This window comes from Rhineura floridana, chromosome 14 (genome assembly GCF_030035675.1).
Source record: "Rhineura floridana isolate rRhiFlo1 chromosome 14, rRhiFlo1.hap2, whole genome shotgun sequence".
Classification (NCBI taxonomy): Eukaryota; Metazoa; Chordata; class Lepidosauria; order Squamata; family Rhineuridae; genus Rhineura; species Rhineura floridana.
The window spans coordinates 20,196,535-20,210,975 of record NC_084493.1 but is presented as its reverse complement, the minus strand read 5'-3'; the positions used below and the strand labels follow the sequence as shown (position 1 = coordinate 20,210,975).

At 46.5% G+C, this 14,441-nt stretch overlaps 1 protein-coding gene across 2 annotated transcripts in view; it reads left to right on the top strand.

The window, feature by feature from the left end:
* LRRK1 (leucine rich repeat kinase 1) overlaps positions 1-14,441 on the top strand; it is a 99,704-nt gene that overhangs the window by 10,332 nt on the left and 74,931 nt on the right. The gene's annotated exons all lie outside the window — the stretch shown is intronic.

Genomic DNA, 14,441 nt, shown 5'->3' with positions numbered 1-14,441 from the left:
GCCATCCTTTACGCACTTGCCTGAAGTAAGTCCGATTCAGCTCGGTGGGGATTTCCTTCAGAGAAGCATGTGTGGCATTGGACTGCCTGATCTGAACATGTGCATGTATGGCCAGGGTGGCCAACATGGTGCTCTCCAGAAGTTTTGGACTACATCTCCCATCATCCCTGACTATTAGCCATTCAGTGGAGGTTGTCTTGTCTTGCATGCTTTTGTGCTTCGTTGCCAGATGCTTGCCTGGAGACCCCAACTCCCCCTTTAAATGGGATAGGATGCAGCCCCCTGCTCAGTCCCTCCATGGCTTGATCACTCTACTCTTCCCACCAAAGGGCTGTCAGAAGTGGAAGATAGGCAAGACCATTGGAGGGTTGTTCAGAAAGGAGATGAAGTGGCTATCTTGATTTATTTATTTTATTTATTTATTTTATTACATTTTTAGACCGCCCTATAGCAATAAGCTCCCAGGGCGGTGTACAGCATAATAAAACAGGTTAAAATACAGGTGGATGTAAATACAATACACAATGAAACATAATTAAAATTTTCAAATTTAAATACAAATTTTTAAAATGCCTGGGCAAAGAGGTAGGTCTTTACCTGGCGCCGAAAAGATAGCAGAGAAGGCGCCAGGCGTATCTCGTCAGGGAGGGCGTTCCATAGTTCGGGGGCCACCACTGAGAAGGTCCTAGCTCTAGTTATCGTTCTCCGTGCCTCCCTATGTGTTGGGACACGGAGAAGGGCCTTCGACGTCGAGCGCAGCGACCGGGTAGGTACATAGCGGGAGAGGCGTTCCGCCAGGTATTGTGGTCCGATGCCGTTAAGGGCTTTATAGGTAAGAACCAACACTTTGAATCTGGCCCGGAAACACATTGGTAGCCAGTGCAGCTGGGCAAGGACAGGTGTTATATGATCAAATTTTTTAGTCCCAGTAAGAACTCTGGCTGCAGCATTCTGCACCAGCTGAAGTTTCCGAACCGTCTTCAGAGGTAACCCTACGTAGAGTGCATTACAGTAGTCCAATCTAGAGGTTACCAGAGCATGGATAACTGTGGCGAGGTTCTCCCTATCCAGATAGGGTCGTAGTTGGGCTACCAGCTGAAGCTGGTAGAACGCATTCCGTGCCACCGAGGCTACTTGAGCCTCCAGTGACAGAAGCGGATCTAATAAGACCCCCAAACTACGGACCTGCTCCTTTAGGGGGAGTGTAACCCCATCTAGGGCAGGTCGGACATCAACCATCTGGGCAGAGAGCCCCCCCACCAACAGCATCTCAGTCTTGTCAGGATTGAGTCTCAGTTTATTAGCTCTCATCCAGTCCATTATCGCGGCCAGGCAGTGGTTTAGTACATTAACAGCCTCACCTGAAGAAGATGAAAAGGAGAAGTAGAGCTGCGTATCATCAGCATATTGCTGGAAACGCACTCCAAATCTCCTAATGACCTCGCCCAGCGGCTTCATATAGATATTAAAGAGCATGGGGGACAGAACTGAACCCTGTGGGACCCCATATTGGAGTATCCAGGGATTCGAGTAGTGCTCCCCAAGCACCAACTTCTGGAGATGATTCTCGAGGTAGGAGCGCAGCCACTGCCAAGCAGTGCCTCCAACTCCTAAGTCCGCAAGACGTCCCAGAAGGATACCATGGTCGATGGTATCAAAAGCCGTTGAGAGATCAAGGAGAACCAACAGAGTTACACTCCTTCTGTCTTTCTCCCGACAGAGGTCATCATACAGGGCGACCAAGGCTGTTTCTGTACCAAACCCCGGCCGACATGGATCCAGATAATCAGTTTCATCCAAGAGAGCCTGGAGCTGGCGAGCGACCACACACTCTAAAACCTTGCCCAGGAACGGAACATTTGCTACCGGTCTATAGTTGTCAAGATTTTCAGGGTCCAAGGAGGGTTTCTTTAGGAGCGGTCTCACCACCTCCTGTTTCAGGCAGGGTGGTACTACTACCTCTTGTAAAGAGGCATTGATCACCTCCTTGGCCCATCTGGCTGTTCCGTTCCTGCTAGCTTTTATTAGCCATGAGGGGCAAGGATCCAGAGCATTTAGAGCAGGGGTTCCCAAACTGTGGTCCGCCGTGGCCTTCATTCAAGTGGTCCACGGCATGTCTGTGGATTTGTGGTTGAGGGGCTCCTGCTGGGAGGAAGGGCAGAATATAAAATCTAATCAATCAATCAATCAAGTAATAAGACAGGAGACCGTGCTTCCATCGCATTAAATATTCACATTGATTTCTAATTGTATTTTTGTTCTTTTACTACATGTTGCATTGTATTGCATTTTGCATATTGTATTTTACTATATTCAAACTGTAATACCCTAAAATACAATATACAAGAAATAAAAGAAGCAATAGAAATACAATTTAAAAATCATAAGGCGCCTAGCACAGTGCATTACAGTTGCCAGAACGGGGAGAAAAATCCCTGAAGTGGTCCCCCAAGACCTTCAGCAATTTTGAAGTGGTCCATGGAGGAGGAAAAGTTTGGGAATCGCCAGTTTAGAGAGAGAGAGGCAGAATATCCGAGCATGGACCTGCCAATCCCAAAAACACAAGAAGAGCCCTGCTGGATCAGGCCAAAGGCTCATCTAGGCCAGCATCCTGCTCTCACAGTGGCCAACCCAGATGCCCATGGGAAGCCTGCAAGCAGGACCTGAGCGCAGTAGCACTCTTCCCTACTTGTGATTTCTAGCAGCTGGTATTGAGAGGCATACTGTCTCCAACAGTGGAGGGAGAACACAGCCTTCGTGGCCAGAGGCTGCTTAACCACCAGTACTGGGGTGGAACTAAGCTTTGTGCTGACTCTTAATTGGGAATCGAGTAGTAATTGCTTTCTGCTCCTCATGCTGAGTGGTTTCCATTAGCTAAGTTGCTGCAGGCTGCTTAATACATGCTTTCCTGCCATTGTCCCAGGCCCACTGTTCACTGAGCCCTGCATCAGGGCTGTATTTTTTAGATTACAGGTGTTTGTGCATGTGTGGATTCATGTGATTGACGGTTCTGGCCATACAAAATAGCCTTTCTGGACATAGAACATTAGCATGTCAGGGAGAGAGCTAGTTTAGAACTCTAGTTTCTAGGGTTTCTGTGTGCACAGAATGCTTTTGCATGGAGCCCCCCCCCCCCCGCAGCCTGAAGTGGTACCGTCCAGGTACAGGTTTACCAGCTTCATAAGAACTAGGGACACAGGTAGGCAAGCCTTTCAAAGCTCTCCTTGGATTAACTCAGAAATTATCTGAGTTCCCTCTCCCCCACTATCACCACCACAAAAAAAGCATATCTTTGCAGATCTGTTTGATTTATGATAATTAATATTACATAGCACTTGGACAGTGCTTTAGAATCCTCGGTGGTCTTAATATACATCCTTGTTAATCCTTACAACAACACTGCGAAGTAGGTCACTATTTGGGTGTGGGAGGTAGAGAGAGAGAGAGAAATCAACTGAGCTCACAGCCAATATGAGATTTTAACTGGGAAAGTCCGAGCTGTAGAGACCCACTCTTGCTTGCTATTCAGTGTGGGTTTACTTGGGGCAGAATATTTTGATTTTTTTTTTATTAGTACAAAGTACTGTTTAACTGAAAGGCTGAAAAAACTTCCTTTTGTAGTCTGGAAGTGTTGTGTACATTTCAGAGTATGATCAACAGCAGCTTGTGTTATATAAAAAGTACACATTTGAATTTCAAATTCAGGCAGCCGGGGAATTCAAAGAGAATGTTGGTGATCACTCCAGGCGAGAACTCCCTGAGTGTCCCTGTTTGTTTGGCATCAAAGAGTCTGATGAACATCTGAAAAGGCTTTTTACTAATTGCATCCAATACTTCTCCACCCACCTGTGCTTTGAGTAACAGGCAGCTTCTCTGGGCCCCTCTGGATGTCCTCTTTATGGTACATTCATAATGATCTTTGTGCTCATGGAGGTAGTACATAGCCATTATGGCTAGTAGCCATTGATTTCCGTCTCCTCCATGAATTGGTCTAAACCCTATCCATCTTGGAGGCCCTTACCACATCCTGTGGGAGCAAATTCCATGGTTTATGCCAGAAAAGGGCACAGCTGTTTGGAACATTGAGCAGCAGCACTCTACGCTGCAACATTTTGTTGCAGGTCCCAGTAGTCAACCATCAAAGAACAATAGTCTACAAATACTATACTATAATGGACTGCCTTCAAGTCGATTCCGACTTATGGCGACCCTATGAATAGGGTTTTCATGTTAAGTGGTATTCAGAGGGGGTTTACCATTGCATTCCTCTGAGGCTGAGAGGCAGTGACTGGCCCAAGGTCACCCAGTGAGCTTCATGGCTGTGTGGGGATTCGAACCCTGGTCTCCCACATTGTAGTCCTTAACTACTACACCACACTGGCTATCACATAGTCTACAAAAGCTTGCTGAAATAAAACTAGTTGCTACCCATCTGAAAGCAAGTAGTGAATGAGTGAGGAGGGCATCCCTTGAGAGACTCTTCCAGATGCCACAGCTGAAAAGGCCCTGTCTCGCCTACCCACCTGTATTGCTGATTCCAGGGGGCAGGGACCTCAAGTAGAGCTTTGGAAGTTGTCAGGCAGGCTCCTGCAGAGGAGGAGGATTGTTGAGATATCGTGGTCCTGGGCCATTGAGGGACTTCAAGATCAAACTAGCACCTGGTTTGACAAATGCATGCCCTCCCTCCACTGTTAGAGGCAGTATGCTCCTTGCCAGTTGCTGGGAATCACAGGTGGGGAGATTACTGTTGCCCTCGGGTCTTCCCATGGGGGCATCTGCTGGGCCGCTGTGAGAACAGAGTGCTGGTCTAGATGAGCCCTTGGCCTGATCCAGCAGCCAGGTTCTTCTCAACTTCTTACCTTGAATTGGGCTGCAGAGCTTTGGACTGAGGGCTGAGTTCAAGCTAAGCCAATTGATTTCTGATTACTCTTTTTAGATTGCCAGCGTTTGCCTTTTAAAAAATGTTGCTGGATATCTTTTCAGGGCCTTTGATCCACTATTCCCTTTGCGCAGGCAAGTCTGCCTTGGAAATGCAACATGAAAGGGTTTGTCGAGAGAAGAGCTGTTTACCCTTATGCATGTTTCATGAATGCATCTCAGTTTGGGGCTGGGGAACAACTTTAAGAGGAGACAGTGACAATGGAACAGGCTTTGCACACATTTAAGTATATTTGCAGACTCCAGGACTGGACTGAGGCCAGGATACCAAATGTACAACTCTCCTTGCGAAGCTGAGTCATTTTCTGTTTTCGTCACCTTCTTTCTTGACGTTTTATTGGGAGGCAAGCTGCGATGTGGGTGGTGTCGCTCGGCGAGGCGCCAAAAGGGTCAGGAAAGTTGCTGACAAACAGACCCACTGGGATTCGGAGTTCAGAGAAGGTCACGCAAAGAGCAAAGCAAAGCACAGGGAACACAAACCAGGCTCAAGCACTGCCAAGGAACCAGCTAGCTCAGGGGTAGGGACTTTAGGCCCAGGGGCTGAATGCAGCCCTTCAGGTCTCTCTGTCTGGCTCCTGGCACCCTTCACCAGCTCTGCTTTTCATCTTCCTTCAGGGCTGGTGCCAAAGGGTGGCCAGGTAGAGTCCTGGCTGAGGGCCCCTGGAGCCATAGGGACCCCTGAGGGGCCCCTTGATTGGGTGTGGGAGGGGTAGCGCTCTTCTTCCGTGATCTGCGGCAGGGGCACTTTCAAGCTGTCTGCCCGTTTGCTGGCTCCACCTACCTGTCTTTCCTGTCTTTTGCCGCTGCGCATGCTGGGCACGCAGGGCTGCCATTAACCAAAATGGCGGCTGAGGTTTTCCTAAGGTTTTTAGTTGATGGCAGGGATGCGCGCATGTAGCACCATGCGTGCCATCAACCAAGATGGTGGCAGAGGCTTCAGCCCCTTAGGGAAACCTCGGCTGCCATCTTGGTTAATGGCAGCCCTGCACGCGCAGCCACAAAAGACAAGAGAGACAGATAGGTGGTGTGTGTGTGGGTGGTGTGCCTGGTGCCGGCCCTGCCTTCCTTGATTGTTTTTGCCTGGCTGGAACATGTCTTTGATCCTGTCTCTTGCTTGCCTGGACGGAGGATAGAGCGGGATGTGTGAGTGTGTCGAAACTAGCCTAGTGTAAAAAGCGAGCGTTTACATTTATTGCTCCATCTGCTTTTGCTTCTGTCCCTGCTTACCACTGGCATGTGGCTCCCGAAAGGTTGCCCAAAGGAAAATGTGGCCCTTGGGCTGAAAAAAAGGTTCTCCATCACTGATTTAAATGTGAGAATCTGACCTAGGACACACCAGCGAGACATCTCTGCAGCATGCTGGGATTTCTTGCCAGGCACAGAGGAGTTCCTCCGCAGATAAATCTGCGCCAGAAGTTTTCCTCAAAGGTAGGAAGTTCTAAGACCGCTGTCCTTTTTCCTTGGGGTGGGGCCCTTCCTGTCTGGCACAGAACCCATGTGCATTATAGGTGATCCTGGGGAATGTTCATGAGTGGTGACCTGGTTGCCGTTTTCCTTTGGCCGGGCGTATGGCAGCCTCAGCACCACCCCCTCCCTTTATCAGCGACCGTGTTTTGTTTGTATATTTATTTTAATAATGTATATGCCACCCATCAGTTTATATTCACTCAGGGCAGCCTACAAATAAAGCAATAAAATACAGAATAAAATGTTTTTTTTAAAAAGAGAGAGAAAGAGAGAGAGAGAGAGAGAGAGAGAGAGAGAGAATGGCAGGTAAAAGGAGTATGAAACAGCACAGAGCTAAAAGGCATGCGAGTCTTTGCCTGGCACTGAAAAGTCATCAGAGCACATAGTTAAACTATGGAATTTTCTTCCCTCGAGGTGTAGTGTTGGCCACCAACTTGGATGATTCTAAAAGGGGGGTTGGCAACAATTCATGGAGGAGACAGCTATCAACTGCTGCATTCTCCCTCCACTGTTGGAGGCAGTATGTCTCTGAATATCAGCTGCTGGGAATCGTAAGTGGGGAGAGTGCTGTTGCGCTCAGATCTTTCTTGCTGGCTTCTCATAATGTGCATCTGGTTGGTCCCTGTGCGTGCGGGATGCTGGATCAGATGGGCCTTGGACCTAATCCAGCAGGGCTGTTCTTATGCTTTCTTAGAGCAGGTACCACATGAGCTCCCCTAGGGAAGAGCATTCCTCAGGCCCCTTACCTCTTTTACTACTCATCTGAGGTGCCCTGGAGGTGGGCTTCCAAAGCTGACCTCCATGTAAGGTCAGACTTGTGTTGGAGAAGTCAATTCTTCAGCCACTCTACCCTTAAGTCATTTAGTGGTTTAACGGAAAGCACCAGCATTCTGAATTGTATCCAGTTAACAAAACAGGAGCCTGCACAGTTTTTAAAGCACTGATGAGATACTTCCCTGGCTCCCCGGTTCTGCTTAGCAACCTATTTTGATCAGTTTCTGAACAAAATGTGCATTCCAGAACACTGCCTTGGATCTGCACATTGCAGGGTAAGTTTAGCAGTGAGTGAGCAGGCGAGCTGGCTTGTTTCATCGCTGCTTGCAGTACACCTGGAGAGGTTTCCAAAGAGCACCAAGAGTCAGTGGCTATATACACACCATATGTTTAAAGCACATGGCTTCCCCCAAGGAATCCTGGGAACTATCGTTTGTTAAGGGTGCTGGGAATTGTGGTTCTGTAGTGGGGTAAACTGCAGTTCTTAGGATTCTTTGGAGGAAAGTTTGTGCTTTAAATGTGCATTCCCGTCTGTTGCATTGGGAACATGGAGAAAGGGAATTGCCACAGAAAAAAACCTTGCTTGTTGTGCAATTATTTATGATGAGCTATTTATTATTTATTTATTGTATTTGTATACCGCCCCATAGCCAAAGCTCTCTGGGCGGTTTACAGTTTTTTATGCTATAGCTGAAATCTGTCATTGCAGTCCTGTCCAGTGGTGCCATCAAGGTAGGACTTTGGGATTAAAGTCCAGGGATCCTCCAGCAAAATGAGCAGGAGGGGCCCTCCAAATGCAGTAGAACCGGCTTACCAAATTTTGAAGTAAATGAAACAAAACATGCCCATCTAAAGAGAGAGGGGGGCATAATAAGACTATCTAGTCCAGAGTCTATATTTACCTTTCTGCACTACTAATCCTATCCATATTTACTCAGAAGTATATCCTTCTGTGTACAGTGAGGTTTACTCCCAGGTAACTGTGTCTAAGATTTCAGCTTGCCAGTACAATCCTTATGCATATTTACTTGGAAGTAAATCTTGCAGTGTTCAGTGGAGCTTATTCCTTAGTTAAGTGTGTTTTTCAGATTTCAGCTGAAATCTTAATTTTAATAGATCTGCATCAGTCTACTTCATTTGGCATACCTTTGAACTCCTTGAATACCTGTAGGTTTCTGTTTGGCTGGCTCTGTGTCAACTGATTGATCAGGTATCAGAACAGCAAAAGATTAATCTGATAAATTGCAACTACAGCCATCTGGTGTCATGCAGGAATTTGATGTCTGAGGTCACCCTGCAAGCACTCTCTTCCTCCGCCTCCCCCCCACTTTCTGTCCCCTTTATTTAGCTGAGAACCCAAAGCTTGGATTTCACTCCAGGGATGTCTGTTATAAAGCAACGGGATGTCCAGAGCAAAAAACTTTCTAATTATTTCAGACAAAGGGTTCCTTTTCAGCCACAGGGTTCTAAGAGCTCCGTAGTGGCCTAGGAAAAGGCGTGAGAAGCGATCCTTGCAGCATGTGATGGGTTAACAGCCTTAAAAGCTTACATTGGGCTTTGCAGATTGGACTGCCTCAAATTTGACTTAGAATTCAGAGGGGTTTGAAGCTGGTTTTGCGAATGATGACAAGAAGGTGAGTTCCCTGCACAAGGTGGCTGTTTTATAGGTATGACAATCACTTTTCCTCAAATTATTATTATTATTATTATTATTATTTACTGCAAATGAAATGAAATGTTTGAAACAACCTCCTACTCTGCAGTAAAGCTATCTGATTCAATTAGAACATTGTAAACAGCCCAGACCACTGAGTAAATAGGTGGTGTATAATTGTTATAAAATGTTAACAGTAATGAATGTCTCCAGAGTGAGTATTTCAGAGCTCTACAATTCTTAAACTGCTGGTATTGAGAGTGAAGTCAGGAAGCCAGAGGTATTTAGAGGGCAAGATCAGGGTTTTTTACCCCTAGAGAACACTGCTACTGTTGTTTCACTATTCATGCCATAAAACAGACGGTAGGCAGATTTGAGGCTCGATAGATCTACTTTATTTATTGATTGATTTGTTTGTGTGTGTTTTATTTAGGGATGGGAGAGAAATGTGATTCAGTTCTCATTTCAAGCTGAATTTTGCAATGCTATTCGCCAACCAATGTTTCCAAAAATGCATATGTTAGGGGAAAGTGTGCATAAAAATGAATATATGAGTGAAAATAATATGCAAACGTACATTATATAACAAGACGTGGCTTGCAAAAATGTGTACATTAGTCAAAACTGCCTACAAAAATGTGTTTATTAGGAGAAATTCACAATAAAATGGTGGAGAATATTCATGAGGGTTTTTTTTAAAAAAATTGCAAATTGCTGCAGAAATGCAGAGAACTGAATTTAAGATTGGAAAAAATGAGAAACTGAGAGAACCAAAATTGCCGGATCTTTCTATCCCTAGTTTTACTAGAACCCCAAGATCTACCAACCAAGTGCAAAAGTCATGGAGCTGGAATTAACAATCGAGGTGCTTCTGAGCCCACTTTGAGCCTAAGAATTGGTGTTCAGCACTAGAACCAAGTTCACAGTCCTTACACACTCCCAAGTCAGATGCATAATTTAAGTGGGAAGAGTCATTTTATTGCTGTTGTTGCCATTGTTCAACAATTGGGAATCGGGAACTTTTGCCCTAACAATTGCAAATCACCCAGAGATCTACAAAGCAACTCTAATCTATCTTCTGGTTATCACTGACATAAATAATATGTGGCATTGCAGTGTGCAGCTTATCCTGTTCTTATTGTGCCTTACTGCACTGGCATTAGGATAGCTTGTAGAAGCCAGTTGATATGAGATTCCACCCCACTCACTGTTTGTTTCCTACTAAAAGTATAGTCTGTTGGAGCTGTAGCTATTATACAGCCACAAGAGTGGCTGTGTACTATAGTCAGCATGGATTTCTCGCATTCCACAATTTTAAACTGAAAATACCTCCCATGTCACTCTGATCCTTCCCATAAACTCTTTTCAAAAGAAAACCTTACAAAATTTATAGTCCTGAAGTCAGAAACGCTTGCTTAACAACCCTCTAAATGTTCATGAAGATGCACAAAACAATCAGAGAGAATAGAGAGTTCAAAGTGTAAAAAGAGAGAGAGAAAAAACCAGACCCCTTTTGGACTTTTTTCTGTCAGAGTTCTCATAATCTGTTGAAATTCATTAAAAATCAGCCATGTAATCCTATTACTGACCTTGCCCCATACTCTGAGCTTCATCTTCTGCAGTTTAAAGGTTTTTTTAAAAATGCCTAGCTGATTTTTAATTAGGTTAAGAAATTTTGCATTGAACTGAATGATAATGTCAGGCATGCTCAGTAAGAACCAACTGTCAGTGTTCTAAAAGCCAGACTCACCGCTGCTTGGCTTCCCTAATCGGGGCCACATCCACACCAGACCTTTATTTCTCTTGAGACAGTCTTGGCTTCCCCCCAAAAATCCTGGGAAGTATAGTTTGTGAAGAGTGCTGAGAGGAGACTTCTACTCCCCTGACGGAGCTCCAGTGGCCAGAGTGGTTTAACAGTCAGCCACTCTGATTGAAGCTCTGAGAGAGAAACAGGGCATCTCCTAGCAACTCTCAGCACCCTTCACAAACTACACTTCCCAGGATTCTTTGGGAGAAGCCATGACTGTCTAAAGTGAAATAAAGGTCTGGTGTGGATGTGGCCAGGGACAGCTGTAGTTTAAATTTGGGTGGGAGGCTACATGTAGAACACAAAGGTGGGGGAAACCCTGAAAAAGAATGATACTGTTCAGAATGTTTTCCTTTTGTAAAGGAAAGGGGCTTCCTCTCTGCCCAGTGCCCACCTACCTAATCCCCTCCCCTTCCTGCCCTCCTCCTCCGCCCTTCCCCTTCCCCAAGTCAGTTTCACCTATCCTAAGCATGATCGCATGGGAGTAAATCCCACTGAACTCAGTAAGTATGCAAATGATCAAACCTGCCCTCCCCTCCTCCTTCCTCCTATAACCTCCCTTCTCCTTCCAATCCCCTCCCTCCCACTCCTTTTGCTCCCCTCATCCCCCTTCTTCTTTCCCTCTACTCTCTCCTCCTCCTCCCCATGGTCAGTTTTACCTATCCTAAGCATGATTGCACGGGAGTAAATCCCATTGAACTCAGTAAGTATGCAAATTATCAAACCTGCCCTCCCCTCCTCCTCCCTCCTATAACCTCCCTTCCCCTTCCTTCCCCCCTCCCCTTCCAATCCCCTCCTTCTGCTCCCCTCTCCCCCCTTCTTCCTTCCCTCTACTCTCCCCTCCTCCTCCCCCATGGTCAGTTTTACCTATCCTAGCCATGATTGCACAGGAGTAAATCCCATTGAACTCAGTAAGCATGCAAATGATCAGACCTGCCTTTCCCCTCCTTCCCCATTCCTCTCCTTTTTCCCTCCTTTCCTGCCCACTCCAGGCTTCCCTCCGTATGGTCAGTTTTACCTATCCTAAGCATGATTTCATGGGGGTAAATCCCACTAAACTCAGTAAACATGCAGATGATCAAACCTGCCCTCCTTCCCCTCTTGCCTGCTCCCATCCCCCTCCTCCCATCCCCTGTGGTCAGTTTCACCTATCCTAAGCATGATTGCAGGGGAGTAAATCCCACTGAACTCAATAAGCATGCAAATGATCAATCCATTCTTGGCAAACTTGCGCACGATCCCATTTCTTACCTCCCGGACTAAAAAGCAGGGGAATTCACTAATAGGCAAAAATCCTTGCAGTTTAAGAATGTACCTATAGCCCACAGATATTTCTGTCAAACTTTAAAAAGCAAGGAAATTGGGCAGCTGTCAAAGGGACCCAGCAGGCTTCTATGGTGGCAGTGGCGGGCTGTAATAACACTCTAAATTTGCAACAATGCCCTGCAGCGATGCTATATCAGAGGCAGTGTGGGAAATTGAAGCGGCAGCTAGACAGAGCCACCTGGCACTGCTTGGGGGGAAGGAAGGCAGGCATCAGTGGTGGGCCCTGCCAAGTCTTAGAACTGCAGCATCTGCCCAAGAATACTGGGCGTTGGCACCAGCCCTCCACTCAAGCTTGCAGGTCTTGACTGCACAGACTCCTCACTGGGGCACATGCACTCTGAGTATAGTTCCTAGCATGGTCACCCACTTTCCCAGTTCAGTTCATCGCAGTGATGTTAATGCTGGAATCCGATTCTTCCAGGTGAGTGTAGCCTTTCTGGGCATCACTGCACCCTTTGCATGCTTGGAGACCGGGAGCCAGAGCCAATATCTGTCCCGCCCAGAGCCGAAAGAATGAGGCAGGAGCGTGTGTGCAAGTAAATCTCGTTTTATTAGAGTAATGGATACTTCAAAAGCATTGCGCTTCATAGGAAACCCTATGCTAACTCACTAAAGTCCCTAACTAAACTCTAGACATGCTCTGCAGCGTGTGAAGGAAGTTGACTCAGCGACACCCCCCCCCCCCCGGAGCAGCAGGCTTATATAGGAAATGTTTTCGAACGTAATCTCTGACTCCTTCGTAACTCCTGTCTTTGCCCTGTCCGTTTCTCGCGGCGGCGGGAACGAGGAGACGGGCCACACCTCCACTTGTTCATCCGAAGACACCTGCTCCCGAACAACAGGCTTGAGGTCAAGAGGCGGTGCCTCATTGGAATCCTCCTGGGAACTGCTTGGGAAAGGAGGAGCTGGCACTGCTTCTGAAACTTCCTCCCACAAGTTCTCTGCATCAACTGGGGGCGGTGTGCTCGGCTCCTCGGAAAGGGCGTTACTCGTGGGAAATGGCTGAAGAGCAGGCTGCCCCCCTCCCGCACGATCCTGCTCAGACACAACAATCCCCAACTCTGCTTCTTCTGACTGCAGAGGCGCCTGAAATTCATGCCTCACCCCTTCCTGTCCCTTCTGAGTTGGCTGCAGCGTAACAATATCCCAGTATCCTCCTGACTTTGACGGATCATCTTGTCCTTCACATGTTCTCTAAAGCCCAAGGATTGCCCTGTGGGAATCATTGATGCCTTCGCAGCTTAATGGTGCAAATCCCTGGAGCCATCTCAGATGTCTCTGTGACTTGAGCTCTGTTTTGAAAAGTTGATGAGGAAGGGCTAGTCAGACATTATGGGTAATCCTAGCTGCATTATTCAAGGGTATTTACTGACAGCTACAGATTGATCCAAACTCTTCCCTTATTTCAGGATATGTTTTTTGGGGAAAAACCCATACATTGGTTGTAAATCTCTTGCGGCAAAAGCAGTTCAAGATACTTGTGGTACCTTAAGGATGCACTCATTTTATTATGGCATAAGCACTTGTGGATTCAAGCCCACTTCATCAGTTATATGCAGTAACATGTTAGTTGGCAGGGTATATATAAAGGGGGGAAATGGTCAGATGGGAATTGAATGGTTAACAAGATGCACAAATTGCAGTCAGTGATAATTGGAGCTTAAATATACTGTATGTGAAATAGACACACCTTTAACCTTTTACAGTAGCAGATAGGTGATGATTGTATTAATACCCATAGTGAGACAGGGAACTGTTTGCAAGCAACAGTCATGGATGGATGGGTTTGCTGGGAGTTGTAGTTTTCAAAACATCTGGAAGGCACCAGGTTGGGAGGATAGATGCTGCTTTACTGTAAGCCTCTCTCTGAAGGGTCCAGGGTGCCTTTGCTTCATGAGATACTGTCCCACAGAAAGTACCTTTCTGCAGAAATTTAAGGAAGTGTGATCTCGTCTCTTCCGTTTCATGTCCCTGTTGGAAAGTACGCTCTTACCCCGTTGGATCTTTCTCTCAGCCACTGTTGGGCTAGTCTTTTCCTCTCCCTCCCATACCCTCCCCACACTTAATAGCTGTGTTTGTTTCAGTGAAGGCTCCCCCACACACAGTTGAAAGAATCGCTCAGTAGAGGAAGTCTGTAAATGTGATACTAGAATGAAAAACATCCATATCCCAGAGCAAAATGTGTGGCACGTGTCCTATGTGAAAAAAATTCATCTGAGATAATAATTTCCTTTTCAGTGCCACTGTTTGCTGTACAGAGATGATGGCACCTTGAAATTGCAAGTGCCACGGAAGGAAATGGCACACCGCTTGTCAGTTAAGGTCTTCTTCGGGGGCCCTCCTCTGGGTGCTCCTGACCTCAGGAATCAGACAGGTGGCTGTTGGAGACAGGGCCTTTTCTGTGGTAGCTCCCAAAGAATGGAACTTCCTTCCCAGATGCATTACCCGGCAGTAGGGAGCGGGGGAGTCAATGTG